Genomic DNA, 25,225 nt, shown 5'->3' with positions numbered 1-25,225 from the left:
GTGCCACAAACTTATCTGTTCCGGTGACAGCTCACATAAATGTCTTATATTTCTGAATTCTATAAAATTTTAAGTTTATTCGTATTGTTAATTCGCTTTTGCGGTGTTAATAAACCAATCTAATCTTTTAGAATATACAATTCATTAGTAAGTAATGAGATATGGATGAATTTAGCAACAAATTTAGTAACACTCTCACCGGAACAGATAAGTTTGTCGCACTGTACACAGTTATTTATTTTGGCATATTATAACATTGTACCTAATTCTAACTACAATTCCTTCTTTAGAGCATGCATTATGCAGTATGCATTCGTTCGGCCAGTGTAAACGCGCCCACACGTTGAGTTGGCTTGTTGTTTTTAGTTTAAACCTAGTCAGTCTTAAGTACGTAGGTCTGAAGTTATACCGTCTTTGTAAAGCGGAGACACCGTTCTTAGGTAAATTCTTTTATGCTTTGTGTCTGCGATGGAAGCTCAGAAAATGCATTCTGTTCGTGCGACTGAAAGTACTGAGAGGAGAGACGAGTGTGAAATGCGATCACGCTTTTCTTGCTTATTTAAGTATGTTGTATGCAATGATATTGTAATATATGATGTACTGATTGTATGGCTGATAATGCATTTATATTTCAAAATTCAATTTTTAACGGTGTATAAAATAAGTCACTGGCGATATAACTTTGAAAATAGGTCTCAAAGTAAAAAAATACTACCAAAATTACCTCATCTAATAGCCGAAACAAATATATCTGTCAATGTGTCTAACACCTGTAGGTATCTGTGCAGCGAGCATAGGATTCGATACTATTTTCGAATCTACACGAAGGGTCACTTTTACCAAACGCTAAACGTATTTAAATCAAATTTTAAATACATTTTGTACTAACTGACAGACGTATGACAGGCTACTAAATACGTTTAGCGTTTGGTGAAATTCCACCTAACATATGGAGAAAACAAATGTGACTTTTGGAACAAACTTTGCCTTACATTTTGACAGTGACAGTTGACGATACGCAACGTTAACGGAGGTTCGAAACTTGTGCTCGCGACTCTGTTATTGTTTTGTATTTTGTCTCATCTTAATTTTTTTTGTTCTTGTTGTTTTAAATCTGTATTTTTTCTTTTTGTTGTTGTTGCTGTCTATGTGTCAAATAAACGTATCTTTATCTTATATTTATCTTTACTTCAATATTGTAAACTATTTTCTAACCTAAAACCATCAAAAAGCACCCGGCCCCATTGGTCGAGGCTCATACTCGTCAAGTGAGGGACAAGACGCTCGAACGTTCTAAAGATGTCTAGAGTGTTCTAGAACTAAGAGGCAGCTCGGATGAACAAGCCGATAGCTAAACCTTCAGCGTTTAAAAATAGTGAGTGTATTTCTGCTTTTTTGTCGGTGTTCTTGGGTCTTGGATGTGCCCAAAGGTGGCATGTTATACTACATACAAGGGGTAAGTGTGACAATATGTATGTGTGTAATATATTTATGTAGGTATCATGTATATATTTATATAGTATAGGTATATATTAATATTTCGGTTAGGTACTCAATATAGACCATCTTCTATCGTCAAAGCCTTAAGCACTACCAATCACTTTTTCAACATCACCAAAGGTTTACTGGTAGAAAATGCTGCTAGCATTAAGTTTGCCTTTGTACCAATTTAATTTGTGCAATGTGCAATAAAGAATTTAATAATAATAATATTCTGCTTTAATAGAGCGGTGGTAGCTCAGTTGGGTAAGCGCCCGCTTCTCACGCCAGAGATGCGGGTTCGATCCCGGCGCTGACATGTACCAATGAGTTCTTTTAACTTAAGTACAATGTATACCATCGCTCTTACGGTGAAGGAAAACATCGTGAGGAAACCTGCATATCTAGATCTAGCACATCTAGATATGTGAACCCACCAACCCGCAGTGGACCAGCGTGGTGTGGAAATGGTCCAAGCTTAGGAAGGCAGTTTAGACCTTGGGGATATGCACAACGGTTCCATTCGAGAGAGCCAGGTGCAGGTACTTACACCCCCACAGAGAATAGAATAGAATAGAATATTCTGCTTATAATAATATCAACACTGGCCTCTACGTGTATTACCTGCAGACGATTTATTTATTGTCTGAGACTTATGACTATCAAGTATAACATGAGCTTTTTAAAAAAACCTAACTAATATTATATATGCGAACGTAACTGTGTCTGTCTGTCCGTCTGTTACTCTTTCACGCCAAAACTAGACTACTGAACGGATTTTAATGAAATTTGGTATACAGATGGTCTAGACCCTGAGAAAGATAGGCTACTTTTTATCGCGGAATTCCCACGGGAAAACTTTTTAAGGCGAAGCGAAGCTCGCGGGAACAGCTAGTAATATTATATAATTAAAACGTTTTTAATTAAAGCTAGAAAGCATGATTTGTAAACCTTGACACAACTCATTAGGTTGATCAAATACAGATCAAGGGGGCGCTAACTGTCCCTACTTAATCCTTTTTTTGTGAAACATAATACAAGACCGCCACAGGGCTAAAGGATTTAATTACCAAAGTACAGGAGCATAGGGTCGACTAGGGGCAACTGTGCCACTTTTGATCGCAAACTTTTTCGATGCAAAATAATGAATTTTCATGTTTCCTGTTTCAACTAAGATGAGATTCTTTGACGCGTAATGGAGACGTTATGAGTTTTGCAGTATTAAAGATATCCTATGTATTAATTGACACAGATTTCGCAATAGTATTTATGTAAGATCATCACAAGAATAAGGAATCATCATAGCCGAAACGAGTTATAAACACGTGAACGTATCCGTTTTATATCAAAGTATAAGTAGTCTAGGTCTAAGTCTTATTTATACTCATACAGAAACCCCATGGATGTTGCATACGCCCTAAAGGAAGTATACTCGGGCATATACGCAGCCACAGCGCGCATCCAATCCCTGCAGCTGAAAAGGTTAACAGACGCAGTAATTCCCAAATCCCAAACCAACACTCTGTTCCTGGTGCATACACAGGAAGAAAAAGAGACCTTGACCAGCCAAGGATATGGTGAAGGAATGGGCTCACGCGTCCTAACCATACACGAAGCACAGGGATTGACGTACGAATCCGTTATTATCATTAGAACAAAAGATAAAATAAAGCTGCATGATAGCGTACCTCACGCAGTAGTGGCGCTGTCGAGGCACACCACCACCTGCACCTACTATGCGGATGACACCGAGGACGCTATCGGCAACCTCGCTAAAACGGCAATAACAGCGCCAAAGAAACGCATCCTCGAGTACAATCTAAAAATGGCAGTTAAGAATCGAGACGAAGAGGTCATTGCACTTTCTGGGGAAATGTTAAGAAGGCATAACGGGGCGGAATAAAACATAAAATATAATTTTGGTTAAGAGCGCAAAATATAGGCCAAATTGATTATTATATAATTATTATAAAAACTAACAATTAAAATAAGTTATCTTTAAGAACAGAGTCACACACTAACATCAGGCAAAACATGACCTATAACGACTGAGGGGCCGAGCCATTGCCAGGTGTCTACTAAGTTCTCCGAAGAAAGCTGGCATTGGCCCTGTCCTTCTTAAGTTTGTTGCCATTACTAATGTAAGTGTGACTCTGAAAACCATTAATGAAAAAAAAAGGAAAAAAAAAAAGACATTTCTTGTATAATGAGATACACGGCTGGGGGTTTTTAGTCGGTTAACGCCCGACACTACCTGGGTCCTCTTCCCAGGTGTCCATGTGGATTTTCCCCCAGCAGTGAAAAAAAAAAGAGAAAAAGAACAATATATATATATAAAAGAAAGAATATATAAACTAAAGACAAAATAAATATATATAAAAGATAATATATATAAACTAAACTTCCTTACCGAGTAGAAAGTAGATAAAAGAATTAAAAACTATCTCATAAAAATTACCACTCTTCAAAAGGCACGGACATAAAGTCTGTGGAGTGATAATCATTTATTAAAAAAAAAAAAAAAAAAAAAAGTCTTATTTATACTGTAGTATGTAAATTTGTAAAGAATTCGTTTAAGTAAGTGATGATGATGATGATGATTGGTCCGACCGATTTCGGCCATGGCGATCACTTCGACCCCTAGTTCTGTTGGCGCGCGTGCGCCCTAAGATGGCTTATATAGCCGGTAAGTAGCATAAGTTGTTTAGATATTAAGTTATTGGAATAGCACTAACTTCATTTTTGTAAATATGTAATTCTGATTTTTCATGCATGTTGTGCTCACTTCTAGTAGGGCTTATTCATTGTAAGGTAGTTAGGCAACAGATTTTGAAAGCTGTAGGAACTAAGCTCAGTTTAGTGAGCCAAATATAAAAAAGTACCTACATAGATAGACGCCCCTCTGAGTTTACAAGCTTAGCGCTTAATACTAAAAATATCCAACTTCCATGTCGGACAAAGAACAATTAAGAGCCAATTAAGCATAACACTTTTGCAACGTCAAACGCGCTTTTCCAAAACTCCCATCTCATCCAACCAGAGTTAAGTACGCTACAAACAGTTTTTGTCAAAGAGCATTTGACTTGAGCACCTTCGCTCTTCCCTGTTTCATTCCAGACTGTCTGTCAGTTAATTTAGGTACTGATAAACAACGTTGCTTTAAATGTTCAACGCTGTCCGCCATTCCGCAACGTTAATTGTTATAAAACAAACGTCGAAACGGTTTTTTTCGTTGCCAACACCGCCGGTAGGGCGCGCTGATGAAACAAAAACATTGTAAAAGTATTCTTTCCTGTCTATGGACGCGAAGTTTGGCTACAGCAAGCCGAGCAGACGGTAGAATCATTTTCATTTTGAAACAGGTACAGTTATTAAGTTGTTTGAACAAACCTGTAAGAACTGAAACATTTTATCTATCGTAATATGTTTTGCGAAGGTTAGATAATTAGGTATGAAGTAGTCATCTAAAGTCATGTTCCTTGTCCACATAAAATAAAATCTCGCCATTTGTAAAGGGCCGTTCGCGATGAAGATTAAGGGAAGGTTTATTTTTTAATCCATGGGCCAAAACAGTGCGTTACTGTGGATCTATCCAAATGCAAGTTTAAAAAAAACGCATTAAGTACGGTCATGTGTAGAGAAACCTGACCGCCCTCTCCTAGTAACAATGCTTCTGAGAGGGGTCAGGTTTCTCTGCCCATTACTAGCGTACCTAGTTTTGAACTATTCTGGTTTTCTGTCAGGTTCTTGATTCAAGTACTTACCAGCCAACATACAGGAGGTTATAACCTTTTATTTAGGCAAGTACCGTTCTAATTTCGTGCGTTGTAAGATTTAAATTCCAACTTCAAGCGTTGTTTTTAGGGTGGCATCCACTGGCCCAGTACTACAAAGCTAAACCCAATTAAAAGTTTACACACATAAGTTTTTATTAACTAAAATACACCCACCCAGCACCTAGTATGTCTACTGTAACTTTCTGTATTTTTTTCATACATTTTACCCGGAAAAGTAGTTTGCTAGGCTGTATAATTGTATATGTATAGTTTTGTATCTTGGAATTTATAATAATTATAGATAATAAATAATAATATTAAAAAATCTGCATTAATATCGACTAAACTGACTGCCAGTCATGAGTCAATTTAATATGTGACAGTAGACACATTTCAAAACACAAAAAACTTATCAAATACACACAACCAAACTTACAAGAGCTCAAAATTCTTGCATTGCTTACTAGTTGTTAAACTTGTTGGACAAATGCATCTATAAATAAACAGGAAGGAATGCAACTACACCTATGCATGTGGGTAGTTGCAACATTATCTCAACATCCGTTGTTGACAGCGCCGCATCTGTCATCAAATGATTTATGTTTGGGCGCCATGTTTGTTTTTTTTTTCACTGTCAAGACAAAACTCGAGTTAGCGGCATCTTTTCAAGCTGCACTAGAGGTCGAGCTGAGTAATCATTTTAATGTTCTTAAATGTTTTGTGGGAAATGTCGAGGTCTCATGATGTATGGTGGCTAATCAACAGCAAGTTTGAACAATTAAGTATTTGGAATACTCAGAACAATGACGGTCAATTTAATCGTTAACATTTTTGGGTCATAAGCATCTTCATGATCTTAATGTATTTTTGAACATTAATATATCAAGTTATCTGACCCGGTAACTACTCAGTTGTGTATGTATAACATTAATTCATTATTTTAAGTGTCAACTTATATTGTATTGGTATAGTTATATTAATATTTTGGTTAGGTATTCAATTTAGACCATCTTCTATCGTAAGCACTACCAATCACTTTTTCAACATCACCAAAGGTTAACTGGTAGAAAATGCTGCTAGCATTAAGTTCGCCTTTGTAACAATTTATTTTGTTCAATAAAGAGTTTAATAATAATAATGTTTCAAATAATCCAGTGCAACTAAACAATCAAGTCAGTATTAAATCCATTTGTGTTTGTAATGCCTTCTCGATCTCACACGTTCCATGCTTCATATTCGCCCCTTTGAAGTGTCACGCCTATGTCGGTAAATATAAATTTATGTCTCCGTTCTGGGAAACTGCTCCGGCGCAACTCCAGGGTTAGGGTTACAGCAATATACCAAACACAAGCTTTAATTTCAGCTTTATTGCGATTGCAATAGAAAACAACATGGTTTAAATAAAATCGACGCGACCGAGGACGAGCAACGGTGATTTTGGAACGCAGTTTAATTGCCTAGCCATAGATTTGATAGAGTGTGGTGAAGGTGAAATGAGCCTTGCATTAAGTAATGTAAGGATTGATTTCATAAGTTCCGAAAGGTTTTCTTCACTCCTTGATGACCCTTAAAGTTTAACTGCACCGGATAATTAGCGAGTTCAAAGCGGTCCAAAGAAGTATTTCCAAGAATCAACGTCGGCCATTTTGGAAAATTCCCTCCATTTTTGCACAACGGCATTTTAAAACTGCAGACATTGTTTTTGACCAGTTTAAATTTCGTGAGATCGCGATTCTGACGTGAATTCTTCCAGATTAATTAGGTACCTTTGCCGTAGCTTTTTCTTTGTTGAATAGCGGCCATGGCAGAGATTTTCACATTTCAAAATGTATTTTGTTAACCGCGGTTTAACGAGTTTTTTGCCATAAAATAGTACGTGGATGGTGGTTGAAGAAAGATAAACTTAATACTTAAACTCTTAAATAAATAAATCTTAAATATTAAGCTGTACACGAGTCAATATGTAGCTAAAATTATACTATACACGGCCTCGGCACAGTCCGTTATATTTAGAAAACGTTATGTTCCGAAAAGAAACGAACACCATAACTAAGCAAAAGTATTAAAGCCTCACAAGATTTCTTTAATTCCTTTCATTGCCGAACAATAGTCAAAATATTCAACAAAAAGTCTTCGATAAGCGTAGCATAACAAATCCTAACCTCTCCAAGTATGATCTCACAATTCATCTTTATGTGCCATTGACCTGGTATCGTCTAAATGGACTATTGTTAACCAATCACACACCGTCATCATTCTGGAGTGGCAATTGATATTTTTGATACCCAATGGCTGGGTGGGGACTGATTTTAAGTGTTTTTCTATTGAGTATCTGAAGGAAGCGGCAACGTTACTAATTGGGCATTTATCGGGGTCCCGATTTGGTTTCATCATCGTTATTAAAGTTTTTATTGTTTGCTATAAATGTGGATAACGGAAATGAGGAATAATTTGAATTTATAATGACTTTAATTTTATTAATATTGTTCAATGGAGGTTTAAATATAATTATCAACCTACTTAGGGAGTTATGTACTTACCTACTTACATATCTTTTTGTATTTTTTAGAATAATTACCAAATTCCATTCTTATGGGCAAAATATTAGCGATGGAGCAAACAGAGCTTAAAAATATAAGTAGGTAGGTAAGTATCTAAAGAGTATTAATAATTAATTATAATTTTAAAATTATAATTTTTTTGTAATCGTAATTGCCAAAAACAAGGTAGGAATAAAAAATAAAATGAATGTAACCAAAAACAAACGGACGAATATTCATAAGTTACGTTCAAAAAAATTTAAATCCGTCGGCCGGATCACACTGCACAGCGGTGACCCCGTGACCTTTTTTCTTTTTTTTAAGCGTTGTAAGCAGAAAAAATCTAGCTACCGCTCAACACGGATTTTCAAGAGTTAGGGGTGGCTGGCAGTCGATAAAAAAGTGACGTAAAAAGTTTATGACAGTTTCGTTGTCATGAAAGTATTGGGAATAAATGCTGTGACCTATTTGTGGAGCATTTGTTACATGGAAAAAGAAATCAAGAATTGTTTTTTTTCCACGATTTGTAAATAAGAAGTTATTAATCTCTCTTAATAATTGTACGTATAATGTCGGTTAAATGTTGACCAGAATATATATCACCTTTTTAAACTTATATAATTACAGTTATGGCACCCGTTAAAATTGGAACGCAGCTTTTCGTTTTTTTTTTAAAGTTCACTCGACTCATGTGCGTTTCATTGATTTATTTTGATAACAAGCACATTATGAATGGAGACCAATCGATGTTAAATGTTTCTTGTAAAACGACACTCACGATTTATAAAACTTATTTTATAGAATGTTAATGAGCGTTTCTTTTCGTCGATTAACATAAATTTGAATTACGAACGCTTTTAAAATCCATAAACAATTTTCTTTAACTTTTTAATAAGTGGTATTGCTGATGATTTCTATAAATAAGGTTTATTTTCTCTTTGTACTGGTCTGCCTCTACATTTCGTGGTCTGTTTATAGAATATATAGTTCCATTCATTTATAGAATACCTACAATTATTAGAAATTCAAGGCGATACAAGGAATATTAATATCAATAATGTACCTACACTATACAATATCATTCATTTATGACATCTGATGATATCAATGATAAAAAAACCCTCACAAATAATAGAATATAGACTTAATACTATTCTTACTTTCTTTGACGATCAACTTGATAGGCATTATGACGTAAACGCCGTTGCCTCCGTAAAAAGTAAAACAAACTGGCGTAGTGGTTAGTGACCCTGACTACTGAGCCGAAGGTCCCGGGTTCGATTCCCGGCTTGAGCAGATATTTGTTTAAACACAGGTATATGTTCTCGGGTCTTGGATGTGCCCGTAAAATGGCAATAGGCCCGCCCCTTATTACATTGGGACTAACATAACACTGGCGAAAAGTGGGTGCAGCAATGCACCTCTGCCTACCCCGCAAGGGAGTACATTAGTACAAGGTGTGAGTGTTTGTTTGTTTTTTTTCTGAGGTATACTTTTGACAGCGCATCGACAAGATGGCGGGACACCTCTCGCGTACCTGTATTATAATTCGAAGGGCTCTCGACTCTAACAACTCTTAAGGCACGACCCCTTTAGCCCGTGTCTCTTTATTCCTTTTGCACATGATGTTAGTGGAACATTGGCAGTACTCCATCCACTTATAACCTAGTCAAAGTTAAAAACCCCAATATTTAACACTAAAAGTGTCATAAGCTATGAACGGTTTTTTAAGCCGATTTTTAGTAATTATGGCTTTGAACACACGGGGTAACATTAGGTATCTACGACGCAAAGAAACAAATCTAAAATCGGTTTAGCCGTTTGCCAGCTACGCAACCAATACACAGATACAGACACGTTTAAACTAACAACACCCCTCTTATTATCGGGCGTTAAAAATGAGCTATTTGTAGACTCTGCACCACCAATGAAATTCTATACATTAGTTTTTCCATGAGCGTGTTTCACCTAAATGTATTTCATATCACTATTATTATTTGTCAATAACTTGTATTTGTTAATAACTTGTCTATGCTTGCTCTAATAAGTTGATTTTATTCTCAGTTCTACCATAAGTTACACTACTGTCGAAATTCTACCTCTCTAGGTTCGCGAGGGACAAGCCTAGCGCTGCAGGCGAGTGTTGGCGAAAATATCAGGTTGTACGTATTTGCTTACTTCAACGGGGGAATACGCGACCTTAGACCTTGCCACATTATGGAGTTACCACAGATAGCTAACGTGTGTGAGAAACTGAAAATATTTTTTTTATACGTATTTAACCACTGCGTATAACTTATTGGGTAAGTTTATTTAAATACTTAATCAAGGCTATAGATAAGTAGAAGTATAAATAAAAACTGAACCCTATTTGTGTCTCTTTTAGGCCATTCATTCAAAAGTAGTCTGGAAGAGATCTCTTACCCTTATTAAGTTGTTATAATATATATGAAATTGTTAATTATTTCTTGGTGTACAAATAAAGAGTACTCTATCTATCTATCTAGAAGTATACTTTGCATAAAAGGTCTACTTAATAGCTAACCTATAATACCCAATTAAACAAAGTTAATAACGCTTTCAGTTTACAACTCAAACCGTTTTAAAATCTTTACATTTAGCACCGGTATTTAAAGCGGAGGTCGGTTTGCAACTATGTAATTAAAGCGGGACAAAGGACAAATACGTAGGCACGATTTGAAACCTTATTTCGCAAACCTTTTTCTTCTATTTGAAATTAACAACTTTTTTTTAAATAGGATACTAAACTTTTTGCTTCTCTTTCATAACCAGCCAGGCATTTGTCGTTTCATCTCTTTTTAACGCGCAAGTCCGAGAGAGAAGCAAGCATTCCGGATAACATGTAATGTAGTTAATTTATGCTATTATAAGTTTAGTTTGAAATGAGAACAATAAAATTGGCGTTGGCTTACCTGTTCGACATTTAGAAAGAAAATAGGTCTTTGGCAACGATGCTGGTTAGTTCTGTAACGGGTTTGTTAAATGGTAGAATTTTCGGTACACGGTAGAACTGTTTTGCTAGTGCTACTAATGCAGCTTTAGTTTTTCCAGAGTGGCACAATGTGACTTTTGTAAGTATATGAGTAGATTCTAGATACCTACTTGAGTATCTAAATAGTTGCTAGAAAAAGCGGGTGGCTCGCTTACGAGGCACCTCATCCTAATCCTAATCCTAACTAATATTATAAATGGCTGTCTGTCTTTCTGTCTGTCTGATACTCTTTCACGCCAAAACTACTGAACGGATTTGAATGAAATTTGGTATTATGCGGTCTAGACCCTGAGAAAGAAATGTATGGCTACTTTTTATCCCGGAATTCCCACGGGAAAACATTTTAAGGCGAAGCGAAGCGCGCGGGAACAGCTCTATAAGTAAGGTTGTAATAACTGGTCCAAATAACTAGTTAAGGGCCTGTTTCACAATGTATGGATAATGGCTACTTGTCGGATAAAAGTCATGCTGTCACTGTCTAAAACATAACTACAGAGAGTGACAGCATGTCTTTTATCCCACAGGTAGCCATTATCCAGACATTGTGAAACAGGCCCTAAGTCCTAAATACTTCTTATCACGTAATCTCTACGTAATACAGGATAAAAAAAAATTAGCCAAGTAAACTGTAAAAATTCAGAGTAAATATCAAGTTACATAATGTTTACGCTTATGTAAGCAAATCCGCCCTTTAAACTCTTTTTTTTACAACCCGTTTAAGATAAGGGCGATATGCGAAGGACTTTGTTAAAGTACAGTGTTAACTATATACAGTAAAGTCGCTTACTTGGGGATCTGAAAAAAAGTCGCGATATAAGATGTCAAACTGACATCCGTATGTGTCAATTGTTAGTAAAATACTTTATCACATATTATACATGTAATGTGAAGTAGTCAAGTTATAAATGTAAGTACATTTCTTGTACTTAATAAAATTACTTTTAAAGGTATTTTTCTTTCATGATCCTAAAATAAACTATACATATCACGAATTATTGTCTTTTAACTTGATCGACAGTTTAGATATTTAATAAATCTGTATAGTATTAAAATATAGATTATGTACGCATATTATGTGTGCAATAAAAACACTATGGAAATATTTAAATAAATACACATTCATTACAGAGTACAGAGGTAGGGACCGCAATATTAAAAAAAAAACACTCACACCTTGTACTAATGTACTCCCTTGCGGGGTAGGCAGAGGTGCATTGCTGCACCCACTTTTCGCCAGTGTTATGTTAGTCCCAATGTAATAGGGGGCGGGCCTATTGCCATTTTACGGGCACGTCCAAGACCCGAGAACAAATATCTGTGTTTAAACAAATATCTGCCCCAGCCGGGAATCGAACCCGGGACCTTCGGCTCAGTAGTCAGGGTCACTAACCACTACGCCATTCGGTCGTCGACCGCAACATAAATAAATTACATATTTGGTACCAACCAAACAATAGTTCTGTATTTTTTCCAAAGCTTCTCTTCTGTCCACACAACACGCTGTATCGTCCGTGGAACAGGAGTAACAGCTGTGCAAATGTCCCATTTTATCGCTAGGTTTCCTACAAATGGTTGGATGGCGATTTCTCAGCTACTTTTGTACACCTAGGCACCACAGATAACAGTGTTGGTAACCTAAAACATTTTCACAAGCTAACATGTGCAATGGCCCAGAGGTTGGTGACTCTTACTACTGTCGAAATAAGATGATAGGTTAGGAGACATTTATAAATCTATGTTATGTTAGGACATATTTTTTTATCTATCAGACAAATAAATAACAGAAGATAATGTCGATGGTGGAAAGAAAGGGTAACAGAAGCGTTTTTTTTCCTTTATGAGTAAAGTAACATACCTACCTATTGCTCTATTCTATTCTCTGTGGGGGTGTAAGTACCTGCACCTGGCTATCTCGAATGGAACCGTTGTGCATATCCCCAAGGTCTAAACTGCCTTCCTACCTCCGCCTGCACCTACTATGCGGATGACACCGAGGACGCTATCGGCAACCTCGCTAAAACGGCAATAACAGCACCGAAGAAACGGATCCTCGAGTACAACCTAAAGATGGCAATAAAAAATCGGGACAAAGAGGTCGTTGCCCAGCAATCAAGGCTTTTGGCAACGCAAAATGGAGCGGAATAGGAGAATTTTGATTTTAATTTTATATTGACGGCCAAACCGTATTGCATGTATTTTATAGTTTTGTTATGTATAGTATATAGCATGTATTGTATAGTTTTGATATGTAGGTATTGTATAGTATATCATGAATTAATATTATCTGTATAAGAACTAACCAATAAAATTAAGATAGTTTTAAGAACACTGTCACACATTAACACCAGGCAAAACAACAGCGATGACAAAAGGAGTGTGTGGCCACTGACAGGCGTCTGTTAAGTTCTCTGAAGACAGCTGACACTGGCCCTACCCTTCAAATGTTTGTTGCCATTATAATTGTAAGTGTGACTGTGTGAAACAAAGAAAAAAAAACACAAAAAAAAAAAAAAAAAAAAAACAAGAAATGCACAACTGGGGGTTTTTAGTCGGTTAAAGGCCGACACTACCTGGGTCCCCTTCCCAGGTGTCTGTGTAGATTTTCCTCCAGGAGTGCAAAAAAAAAAAAAAAAATATTAATAATATATAGGTATATATATATATAAAAGATAAAATATATATATTATAAGCTTCCACATTGAGTAGTGAGTAGTTAAAAGATGAAGACAAAAAAAAAACAACCAAACTCTCACAATATATTGATCTCTCAAAAAGGCACGGACATAAAGTCTGTGGAGTGATAATAAAATCTTAAAAAAAAAAAAAAAAAAAAAAAAAAAAAAAAAACTGCCTTCCTAAGCTTGGACCATTTCCCACCACTCTGGTCCACTGCGGGTTGGTGAGATCACATATCTAGATGTGCTAAATCTAGATATGCAGGTTTCCTCAAGATGTTTTCCTTCACCGTAAGAGCGATGGTATTACATTGTACTTAAATTCAAAGAACTCATTGGTACACGTCAGCGCCGGGATTCGAACCCACATCTCTGGCGTGAGAAGTGTGCGCTTACCCGACTGAGCTACCACCGCTCTTAACACAAGTACACATATTAACAACCAAATAATACAACAAGTAACTGAAGCCTTTTAACATTTAAACTTTCGCAAAAAGCTGCGATTACTTACGGCGATAACATAAAAGTTAATGGAATTTCAATATTACAAGTGACGATTTATCGTACGACACTCCAGATTGACAAGTCAAGATTAAAGTCTTAAGTAAATATTAAACCAAAAGGTGTAAATAAACGGGCCTACGTATGTTAAAAAATATAAAGGTTAAGTTATTAATTTTATTATTCAACTAATCAAAGTAACATTGCCATTAAAATCCAACAAACAAATGACAAATAAAATTGTATGGATTTGACAGCTGTCATAGGACTCATGACTCATATATTTTACAAAGTAATGTGTTAAAAAGGTGTCGGATTGTGCGAATAACTAGTTTTGATCCCACTTTTTCCGTAAGACATCAGTGGTGGCGCGACTGTTCACGTGCCATATCGCGAAGTCACAACGAAAGAACATAAATTTACGAAATAATAAGTGTCAAATTCAATACATTTTGAATCCGAAAATAGTTGTCTAATCAAGTTCGCGGTTACAACCATTTTTAAAGAAAGCGCCCGATTATGACAGCAAAAAGATTGCCAACCTACTTTTTAATAAGTGCCGGCAACTTTTACAGGCGAAATCCGTGCGTTCTCGCCGTTTATAAGCCGCTTCTAAGCGCGTATCGACTATCGTAAAAACATATTAAACCGATAAAAGACTCATATTACGCGAAACGGCAAATAGGGTTGCCAGACTTGCCAGGTTTGTTGCTACAAAAACATTTGTTTTCGTTGTTTTAGAGGTTTTTTTGACGTAAACGAGCTAATATGGCTTTGTTTATTAGATTATATTTTTTTACTGGTTTATTTTAAAGTGATGTGTTTAAGTTAATCCAATCACACTTGAAGTTACACGGCAGTTGATATACCACGGGCGAAGAGTTTATCTTAATCGAGTGTATCTGACCAATCATATTGATGGGAGAAAAAAATCCCGACTGAACCAACGAATTAGAACGCGGGGAAACGTTACGCCATCTAAGGCTCCATCTGTTATTTTTGGCTTTGCGTTTTCTCCTCATTGTAATCATTAAGCAATATTCCACTGCTGGACATAGGGCTCTTATAATGGCCGCCTGTCCTCAGCCTTCCTTCTTCCACTACTGGTCTACGGTCGTCGCGTCGGCCCAGCATTCTGGAGGGCGTCCCACACTACGTTTCGTGGTCTCTATAAAGTGGTGAGTTTGATTTTGGCGACCCTATAGGAAGGAAAGCGATACACAAAAAAGTAAAGTATAAATAATAATGAATGACAGAATATGCACAGATTAATGATATTAATTATTAATGATGATAACGAAATAAGCGTTTTTAAAATATTATAAATATAAAACAATAATCAATTTACCTGTACCGTATAGTAGATACAATTTATCATGTTTTTTGTGACCGCAATTTTAAATTGCAGACCTTTTGAATTTTATGCAAATTAAGCTCTGGTTTTTAATGTCACTCGACACGTGCATCGTAAAAAAATGTAATTGCCGTAAAAAATGTATTATTTTATATCTGTAATTATTGGTAAGTGTTCGTATGTGTATATAATTATATTATGTAGGTACCTTTGACTTTGAAAGTCCTTAACTATAGAGTAACATACAATCTCAGAGGGTTTCTTTGTCTCATTTATGTACCTAACTACCTACCTACTTAAATTTACCTGTATATACCTACTTTAGCAATTTTTTCTCAAGCTCATTTTTGCCAAGCTGGCGCTAAGGTACCAAGTTAACAGCTGATGGGAGGCGGCCATCTTGTAAAATTGTGCCAATGTGGATTTCGATTCTGTGACGATTGCATTCACAGAACAAGAGCGAGGAACTGGGGCGGACTTATCGGAAATAGTTTTATAATTTTATATTGCCATTTTATGAACTATTTTGTACTTTTGATGTAGCTAATTCTCAGCCATACAATTAACAGAGGTTTTAATCCATACACGTGTAGTAGGTAAGTAGCTACACAAATATATAGAATCATTTCTAAAAAGGCGATACGGTTAGCGACCTATAAGCAATCGGACTGAGTTTATTACACCGTTTGTTCGTTTGAGTCGAGCAGAAGGGCTAGCACGGGGCGCATTTAAGACGTGACAAATAATTTCCGTCGCGCTCGCTCTTAAGGCTGCGCGATGTGAGTGAGCGCGATGCAAAACTTTTGTCACTTCTTCATTGCGCCCCATGCCTTTCTGGTTATCGCAAATTTGTATGGCGAACGGTGAATAAACCTTACCTACACTCTGCCCTCGGGTAGGGTACCTACAATAAATATGTACAAACAGTCTAGTCTTTAGGTAGGTAGTACAGTAAGGTGCAGATAAACCTGACCCCCCTCAGAAGCATTGTTACTATGAGAGGGGGGTCAGGTTTCTCTGCACCTGACCGTACTACTTCAGGAGTTAGGTTAGTAATGAACATAATGCTAACTATTTAATTACAAACGCCTAGAACAAAAGTTTCCAGACAGGGTGATTCTGAATCTCGGCGCAGGCATGTTTTAATAAAATGGCCGCATGTGTGAATGCGACGAATAGCCCATAAAGTATTATGGGTAATATTCTTTATTACGGTATTTACGAGTTTTATTCTACTATACGAAGAAGTGCGTTTACTTAGACATCTCGTTTGATTGTGCCTTTATAAGTACAGTTTTATTATAGGGACCTATACGTTCGGAGGGTGAGCAGGGATTTATAGGTTACTAGCTGTTCCCGCGAGCTTCGCTTTCGCCTTAAAAGGTTTTCCCGTGGGAATTCCGCGATAAAAAGTAGCCTATGTTCTTTCTCAGGGTCTAGACCATATGTATACCAAATTTCATTCAAATCCGTTCAGTAGTTTTGGCGTGAAAGAGTAACAGATAGACAGGCAGTTACTTTCGCATTTATAATATTAGTTAGGATTTAAAAGTATAACAGTATAAAAAATGCTGTTTAAAAAAAGTAAATAATTACAATTAATAAGAACTTTGACGGCGAAAAGTTCAATCAAAATCACAAACAAAGTGTGAAAATATATTTTTATTTATTAATAGGTGCAAAATTTTGTATTTTTTACATTTCAAGAGAATCAAAAATTAAACGTTGTAGCCACTTATGTCTTTCCCTGACTGTACAAACCTACATACACGAACCCCGAAGCGATCTCATATCAAACGCGGGTGAAAGCCGACATGAAAGTAACCCATATCACACTGAAATGATATCTGCCCACCTGTGCATTCCTGAAAAGTTACCAACTACCTCTTGTCTCTTGATTTTCAGTAATAAATGTTCAAAAGAAAACGCAACACTCTGTATTTTAGAGTCCGAAAACAACAACAGAAACAAGTGTGACAACACCAAAAAGGTTTATTAATTTTATTATGCTTTGTAAAATAGAGCAAGAGTCCTATTTGCTTTGTGGTCCTATTATAACATTTGATTGATAGATAAATTCCTGACCGTCTAGTACAAGTGATAGTTCTTCGAAAACTATAAAAGTTTCAGTTTTCTCACATACAAAGTGTCGCTTCTAGCGGAAACTATCATGAAACTTTTGACAGATAATGTATGCAGGTTACAGGAGAAAACAAAATTTTTTTCGTGTACTTAAATTGCAAAACTCGTAGAGGCATTGTCTTGTACAATAACCAAAAAATGGCAGATAAAATGTATGGATTTGACAAAGAACTGTCATAGTCGTTCTATATTTTTCGAAATATAGTGCCACACAATGATTTACTTATTGTAATTTCTGAAACTGACGGGGCATTTACGACGGGGCTTAATTGTTTCTTCACCTAGTAACCTATTAACGCAAAAAAATATAAAAAAATAACTTCTAGTTAACCTGAACCTTAAAATGTATACCTAATAATTGCAGCGAATGAAAAACAAAATCGACAAATTGAAAATTATTCAAGACATAATAATGGTTTCTTTCCGTGTCAATATTAATAAAGCGGCAAGTAAACGACATTTTAATTAAATTCAAACACTTTTTACGGTGTAACATGACTTTTATAAGGTTGATCACACAGCTAATTAAAATATTTTGCCTCGTCATCGCATACTGTGAATATATAGAATACTATAGTATAGTTAGGTAAAATATGAAATATGTTATTTGACAAGTTTTAGGTTTAGGTTAAGGAACCAGAAAAACATGACTGTCTTTTTGAAATGTATTGAATTGCTAAAAATGAGCAAAATTTGAGTAACGACTTAAAATTTATTTAAGTTTATTATCAGTAAGCGATTAAATACTACTATTAACAGGCTGCGTAAATCTAATTAACCTTATTCAAATATTCAGTTTTAACAGCGCTAAAAGTAACTTTTGTGCGTCTACTTTACTAAATAATAACACCATATACCTAGAATACAGTACGTTATATTGGATATATTATATCATAATAATCTTTGTAATGTGCAGTGTAGTAGAAACATGGAATGCGATGCCAGCAGAGCCCAAGTTTTGACCGAACTTTGTTGATTTTTTGCTTTCAAGCCATAATTTATTAGCCATTGTGCGACTCGGCGCTACTAAGTTGCATTTATAAGAGTTTTGACTGATAAACGCTTTTTTCCGGACATATAACCAAAGTATGTTGATATATTTTGGCTTGTATTTTTGAGTTGTGCGTTTGTGATTGTGACCGACCGCGACCCAGTATGATGTACCTATGTATTCAAAGGATTAATACATAATTCTTTAACATATCTAGGTATTTTCATGTAATTTATTTAGTCTAACAACACTTTGTCCATGATGCATAACTTAACAGCTGTCTAGTCGTGCCGATCCAAAAGACGTTGCCAACCGAAAACGACGCTTCGAATTTTAAAATTTAAAACTTTTGTAATTCGAACACGCAACCGTTCTAAGTAACTAGATCCTCAGCTCTAATGCGTTCCTAGTATTCCGGAATTAGAATCCGGTAAGAATTTCAACGGTTTCAGGAAAAAAGAGCTGAATTACTTAATTAATAATTTATATGTAGGGCTGGATAACTGTAAAACATTGAAACATCCCAGTTATTATTATGCTTAAATAAAATTGGATGCCACCTCACTTTTAGCGGTGTCAGCGAGCCTTTTCGGTGCCGAACTGGACGAACATACATGACCTACACTTATCAATATTAAAATTTGTCATGTTTATCATTTTACATTTCCATAACCCCTTTCCTATCCCCTTTGACCCAATTTTAAGTTCTATGGTTTCGACGCGACAACCGAGACGCTTTGTTTAAGCATATAAGTATATGTTACTGTTTTTTATTCTGTTTGTTATTTTTTTTTTTTTTTATGTTATGTTTTTTTGTGTCAGTCAGTCAAGTCAGTCCGTGACTTCACCCAAGGGTTCTAGTTGAAAACCAGCGCTATGGTGTGGTTTAGCATACCTGCCATAGCATCAAGCTGAACTAGAACCCATTTAAGCACCGAGAAGCAACATTCATGCTTTTAATAACTTATTTTTTTTATTTACTTTTTAACCTTTTCTTCTAAATGTAAGTATGTGTTGTTTCTGTGTGTGTAAGAAATAAATAATTTTTTCTTTCTTTCTCTTTCTTTCTATAATATATTTAATGTTGCTATTTTATTAACAGTTAAATTGTTATTATTAAGTATTTCTATTTTTGGCTAAGTTTTGTTGTACACATAATAGGTAAGTAATACAATACAGTTTTTCACCCATCTTATCAAAGGTTTTAAAAAATATTGTTTTCTTTTTTTTTCGTAGTCAGATGGTAGTTGGTAATGCTTTTTTGAGCGGGTTCTCAAGAGGTTATCTCCCGTTTCAGTCACACCCACGCACCGCTATGGGGTACAGCACCCACACTATTTACCATTTCTGTCACCATTTTAACAAGTTGACAGCTCACGTCCACACATATCATGTCACGTGAGCGCGTTACGTCTTTATCAAGTCCCAAAGCAGAATATCAACGTTAATTTTGAGGTATCTGCCTCCACTACCGATGTTTCTGGAACGTTTCTCGTGGGAATACTATGGGAAATATGTGATATTTAGATCGTATTTTATTTCCATTAACTCTGGATGTCTACTTGCCAGCCTGTAGACACATATTTTGAGAATGTATTTGTATTTATTTAGTATTAATTCAAATATTATGGAACCTAACTAAGTCGAAGTTAAAAACCGTGGTCCAGTAGTTACAGTTGGGTTATCATTATCATCATCGCACATTGGCAATCAAGAGCTTATCTGTCAAATCTGACGTAAGTAACTTGTATGAACATGAATCTGACAGATTTATGACAGACTGATTGCGATGCTAATCGATATATTAAAAGCATTAATAATTTGTCGTTAACTCTGAAAAACACTCAGCATGCCTCGCCAATTTGCACATCAAGAATGAAAACGCCAAAATATCATTCATTTAAATCTTATCTATGGGTGCATTTCCAAACAACAACAACATAAATACGTAGAAGTAGCGAAAACCGCAAACTCACTAAAGTGGTTATCTTAAAAAATGATGTTGGCGCCCAACACCCACTGTATCTGCACTATCTATAATCTCCAGTTAAGAAGCATAGGGTCGGCGAGATCAAAGAAATGCGTTAACTGGCCGGCCGTTTCATGTTTGCCGCGACCAATCGCGGCGTTGTTCTGTTTGTTTTGGCTGTCTCTTTTTGGGTCTTTTAGTTTTCCCATATAGCTTTTTTTATTGTGGTTTGGTGAAGTTATGAGTAGGTACGAATTAAGAATATGAATGTAGTTAATGGATTTTGCTTTTTACATTTTTAGGTCAGTCTTATTTTTTTTTTATGTCGGGCTTTCGTTTATTTTGAAAAGTTGACATCAATATTTAGTTTTCTATTTTGTATAAATTATGGTTAAGGATATATTTAAAATGAAAATTTGGGAACCACTGTAGAAAATTTTCTAGGGTTACCAATATGAATGAATATTAACTTTATTTGATAAAACATACAGTAAGTAACATTATATATTGCATACTTATAGGTCTGGATTAGAATTTTGAGATTCTCAACTTCAATATTTAGGTAATACAGTAACTAAATCACTGAAAATAAGCCTAGCCAAAACTGCTTAGGTGGCATTAGGTGACGGCTATCCACCTACCTACCAGCACCTTAAACTGTGGGGTTACTACCACACCAATTAACAATCCTTGTATGGACCTGAGAGCTGAGAGATGTAAACAGGTTTGACAAAAGAGCAAACCTGCATCGGGGTGGCTTATTCCTAATGTTTGGTGGTGTTAACCACACAGTTTGCCAGTAGTGGCTGAGTCAAAGTCAGTCTGGAAGACCCAGGACAGAACGTTATAGTGCTCTTCATGGAGGCCTAGGTCTAGCAGTGAAGGATTATTGGTGGTAGACAGTTTCAATCATTATTTTATGAATTGAATAGAATTGATTTATTTACCAGAACCAAGGTACAGGTGTTCTTCAAGTACAATTTATAGAGACAAACATGTTTCACCGAGCACACCCAGATCACCCATTTTATTGTTTGTTACTGTAACTTTAGTGATTGAATATTTTCTCAAAAGTCATGGTTTCATGAAGCATAATGACTGAGTGTATCCAGTTAAACTTAAGTACTACATAAACACACAGGAGATAAATTGATTGTTTTGAGTGAGTCTTGCTTTTATTAGGAAACAAACAATTTGCACAATAAAAAGATGTACCTATGTAACTTTAGGGTATTATGAGGTGTCTATGGGGTTGATGGTAAATGACGAATGCAGGATTTCTTGAGGCCAAACTATTTACTGAATTTACTACATGATAACCAAATTACATTACTCAAGTGTGTTATCTAAGTGGCGGGCGCGAGACGACTAGTGTCTGCGCATTGTTCGCTACTGGAAGTTACTAGAAAGCTGACATTGCAAAACGTGACTATAACATGTGTCGCTACATAACAAATTATTGAATTTTAATGGTAATCATATGAATGTATCATTCACAAGACATCACCTCATTTTGTTGTACTTATCACAATGATAATACCTAATATGATTCACAATACTTTGGTATGTGTGCATGTAGGCTATCATTAATGCTATGTTTCTTACAATTAAACTGGCATGAGTGCGAGTTATGCTACAAATACTCTTTTATCTAGCTATATTCCATGGATTGGTAATCTGGAAAATTTTCTTCGATACAATAAACAAATATTGAGAAAAATCACAATACCAATAAAAGCTTTATTCTTAGTAACAACAATAAATTATCATTCTATATCAAGTGAAATGAATCTGATAATTGTGGGAATAGTATTAGCTAAATTTATTTATAAAATTGTTTTCATAAGGATGAAACAAGCGACTAAACATACTGTTTACAGGCCTGGTGTAAAATATTAAAGGCCTAAAGACAAAAAGACAGACAGTGTTGAACAGATGTTTAGCCTGTTCAATACCTTATAATAACTATCAAATAACATTCTAAACAGCCGTTGAATATTGTTACTGTTTTACTATTTTAACACTGTCAATAATTGGGTAAAGCCATATTTATTTTTGTAGGTTTCAGGAATCTGGATAGAATGGAAGGATGTAAGTAGGGAATTTGACAGTTGGATATCTTCAGGATTGAATTTGGAATCTTCTTGGTTGGTTGGAAGGAAACATTGGATGCAAGGAGAAGGAACCTAAAAAACAAAAAGAAAAGTTAATTTTAAAATAAACAAAAGAGTTCAATAATGTTTACCAACCTTTATGATACTGTGAAGACTCCCCTGTACAGAATATGAGTGTGTACATTTGTTATCACCATCACTGACACACAAACGCACTGCAGTCACAAAGCCATGGTTATCATTTATCGAAAATCACTTGATACACCCGAACAAATAGATATTCTTCTGCAGCATACCGAGCCGGCAGCGTGTATTGACCCAACGTTTATGAAACGATGGGGAAAATATGCATTTTTTATTAACTTATATCGATTCTAAGCTCAACACGGCAGCGTGCGTTCTAAACGCAAAATTAAACGCCAATCTTGCAAACTGGTTTTCGAACTGCATCACCATCACAAACACCTTTTAATTTTTATTAATAACACATAAAAAATCGATCCCACACTACTAGAACCGCGACAATCCGAAAAGAATACTGCGGCTGGCTAGTAAATGCATTATTTTTCTAACTAAAATCCAGTTTTTGAGCGTGCACAGCAAATCCAAAGAGGCGGAACTGGTTTCTAAGGACGATGGAGGTTGTGTAAGGGTGAATTATGGCAGTGTAGGGCAATTTTCCGTGTCATTTTCCCTTACACAATAGGTGCAAACAATAAAATAGTATCGGAAAACACGCACGACCAACAACCAACGCTATTCAAAGCCGCGATGACACTAAACTTCAGATAGATGTCGCATTATTCGCGTCCATAATGGAAAATGGCGGACATCACTAGCCGTCAAAATGCTTTAATGAAAATTCAACTCTATTACAAAGATGTAGAGTGAATTTTAGCACCCTATAGTTTACCCCCACATTGGACTGTATAATGCAACTAATTGAAGAAGATGCAAGGATTGAAAATAATGTAGGAAGAGAGTACACTTCGCATTCGTTGACGTAAAACAAGGAAACTTTTTTTATGTCTCATTTTCTCAACCGTGAAACCGCAAGGAACAAAAGAGACGAGTATATTTGTGTAACGCTTGCGCGAGTGTTGAAAATTGACGGTAAATTAGCTAAGTGAAGAGAACTAAGCTTTATTGCTTTGGGATAAAGACTTTAAAAACAATTTGGGTAATTATCATTACATTTTTTATTGTTTTGAATTTTTGATCGTCCTTTTGAATGTTGGTTAATTGATTGGCCATATCCACGAAATTAAATTGGGTACCTATAATGGCTATGTGTATAATGCCTATGTACCTTACCAACTATCTAAGTACTTACATAATAGTAAAACGCTAATTAATACTATTAGGGTAATTTTACTAATTTTAGGATGTTCCAAAGTGCTTGTATTGAGCATGTATGAAATCCGTACTTACCTAGATATTTGTATCTTGTTTACCATTGTAATAAAAATAAGTAAGTACCTACATACCTATATATACAGCTAGATACTAACATAAAACACATTTTTCTACCTTGGGGCGATGTCTGAAAAATGCCTTAAAACACGATCTAAAGCAATTATCTACTAGAATGGTTTGCAGATCAGAAGGGCTTTGTATTAAAAAAGAACTACTTTTACATAGGAAATAAAGGAAAGATTTTATTTAGCCCGGGGCCTTTTTACTTTTTACTGTTTTGACAGGAGTTAGGAGTTCTAAAGTGGAGTTTAAAGGTAAGCGTCCATCTTTCGGCATCGTACGCAATGGACGCATGCAATTCAATAAGTAGTACCTACTTATTCTTTTTACAACATTTCATCTACTTCGTCGTTCGACGCCGTTTCTCGATACATTTAACAAAATCCGTTTGCTCCGATACGTAAGTACGATACCGATAGGACGACGCTTAGATAACTCTCTTCTTTATTTATTTATTTATTTCACAAAATCCACAGCACAAGACAAAATAATAGCTTAGGTATTCTATAAGCCATACATAGGCCAATTACGGACTTACATTATACAAACGAATCACAATTTATACAAACGAATCACAATTCTGACGCTGATGCTGATACACCTCTTGGAAATCACAGAAAACAGAAACTTTGTAAGGTAGGCAGAGAAGTATGTAGGTAAGTATGTACTTACTTAGATGTATGTATATGTAGTACACAGATACTACATTATCCTAAGTTTAATATTCAGCAGTCAGGTGGTCGAAAATAAGAGACGTGTGGAGTAAACATGAGGAGGCCTTTGCCCAGCAGTGGGACACAAACATGGCTAGGGTACTTAAAAAAAATAATAGTCAGCAGCTCCAAGGAACGAAATAGGTAGTTAAGTAAATACTTCTCCAACGGTAAGTTCAGTTCCCTTTCTTCCTGGTAAAAATTTCCTGAAAATAATCCCTTTAATATAATAAATATAATAAAATCTAGTTATAATCACAAAGTTTACCCTCAGGGTTCCGTTTGTGTTTGTTCTAACTTCAAAGTAAAAAAAAAACTGTCAAAAACAGGTGAGCATCCAAATGGTTATTAGAATAAGTTGTAGTAGCTACCTACATAATATTATGCTTGGTAGGCATAATATTATGTAGGTAGCTACTACAACGAAATAATTTTAAGTATGAAGTAGGAGAACAGTCTTTCAATCAGCACACATTGACTGC

General features: G+C 35.7%; 1 protein-coding gene across 2 annotated transcripts in view; it reads right to left on the bottom strand.

The window, feature by feature from the left end:
• LOC105381513 overlaps window positions 1-23,353 on the bottom strand; it is a 202,788-nt gene extending 179,435 nt beyond the window's left edge. Inside the window, exon 1 of one of the 2 annotated variants that reach the window (XM_048632038.1) lies at window positions 22,690-23,353. The gene's annotated coding sequence lies outside the window, so the exon portion shown is untranslated. The remainder of the gene's footprint in view (window positions 1-22,689) is intronic. The other variant, XM_048632037.1, reaches the window with a different exon arrangement.
• Window positions 23,354-25,225: the final 1,872 nt, after the last annotated feature.

This window comes from Plutella xylostella, chromosome 30 (genome assembly GCF_932276165.1).
Source record: "Plutella xylostella chromosome 30, ilPluXylo3.1, whole genome shotgun sequence".
NCBI lineage: Eukaryota > Metazoa > Arthropoda > Insecta > Lepidoptera > Plutellidae > Plutella > Plutella xylostella.
This window is presented reverse-complemented; position numbering and strand designations above follow the sequence as displayed.